At 48.8% G+C, this 1,462-nt stretch overlaps 1 protein-coding gene across 1 annotated transcript in view; it reads left to right on the top strand.

The window, feature by feature from the left end:
* Nucleotides 1–1,462, top strand: part of angptl2b (angiopoietin-like 2b) — a 16,296-nt gene that overhangs the window by 13,451 nt on the left and 1,383 nt on the right. The window lies entirely within an intron of this gene.

The following is a 1,462-nucleotide window of genomic DNA, read 5'->3' as shown; positions in this document are numbered from 1 at the left end:
CCTGTTCACCTGAAAATGTGGAGTTGTCTGGTCATGTGACAGGGGATAAAATCTGAAAAGCACCGTTTCAGGACAACAGCTCCCCCTAGGGGGGTACATCTGAAGATCGACCACTTCCTGCTGGATGGATTGGCATGTTTTATCAAAAACAAAAAAAAAATTCAAGTGCACAATTAACGACGCAAGAAAGGTCAAGGTCAAGGTCAAGAAGAAGAAAAACTCTATTGGCAATTTGACACCATTTCTGTGGTTGAGCAACGTGCAAGTCAGCTACATCGTACAAGAGCAACTTCACAAATATTTGGGTCTGTGTCGGCCGTGCGTCTGCCTCCTTCATTGAAATGCCTGATACTACAATACTTTGCTAAGATTGTCCTCAGTGACCGGGGGGCAACAAGTCTGCCTCATCTGATTGTTATCAGCTGCTACAAAAACATCAAATCACCCCCCCGCCCCCCAACAACCCACTCCAAGACCAGACCACGCCACACAGACCAGAAGGGCATCGGTTCAATTTCCCGCCAATTTTCTGGCAACAGTTTCCTTTAATCTCTCCTTTGAACCCACTAAAACGCCGTGGGAAGCTGGTGGCAAGGCACTACTTCAATGATGCCACCCGCCGTGACCCGTCCCGGGGTCACACCGGCTTTGAGTCAACACGATTGCACAACGTTTGGCGACGGCGAGCCTCCGTATGGCTTCTCGCCTCTGATTGGACGATTCCAATCCACTGGTTGCTAATTGATCTAATTGTTTACGGTGATTGTTAGAAGCTGAGAATCGAACGCCTCCTCTAACGGAGAACCACCAACCTCTTCACCATGCCCCCTAGTGGACATGTACCGAACTACACCCCCACGAGTCTTTGGTGTTCACTCTTGGCACAAGCAGCGTGTCGGCGGTTTGAACCCGGCACCAGGAAAACAACGCAGGACAGGTCAGACGAACACGCCCGACCTGGTCGACATTCATCAGAGGTACGGGACAGTTGGACAGTTGGACAGTCGGACAGTTGGACAGACGGAGTAAAAGCGCAAAAAAAAGCTAGCTAAACCGATATGAGTTAGTGACGGCTGCACATTCACTGGAAAACAACGGAGAGCGAGGTTGGACAGAAGCAGGAAAACACCACCATCATCATCACCATCATCACCATCATCACCATCATCATCATCATCATCATCATCATCTACCACCAAATACACGAGGTTTAAAAAGTCATCTTAAAACGATCAGAGGGTCAAACTGTGGTCACCACCTCCACACTGGTCCACAGGACAGGAAGCAACACCAGCAGAGAAGCTACTGGTACTTCAAAAACAGCTGAGGTGGTGGGGGGGGGGGGCGCGAGCCGTCAATCACAACGGGGTGATTTCTCTAAGTGCCTCCGAGGGTTTTCTTTCTTTGACTGTAGATCAGGTCAAAGTTGAATCAAAATATAAGGATATAAAACAAACAAATC

The sequence above is a fragment of the Cynoglossus semilaevis genome, chromosome Z (assembly GCF_000523025.1).
Source record: "Cynoglossus semilaevis isolate Cse_v1.0 chromosome Z, Cse_v1.0, whole genome shotgun sequence".
NCBI lineage: Eukaryota > Metazoa > Chordata > Actinopteri > Pleuronectiformes > Cynoglossidae > Cynoglossus > Cynoglossus semilaevis.
Note: the sequence above shows the minus strand (reverse complement) of the source record. Positions and strands in the feature narration are given on the sequence as shown.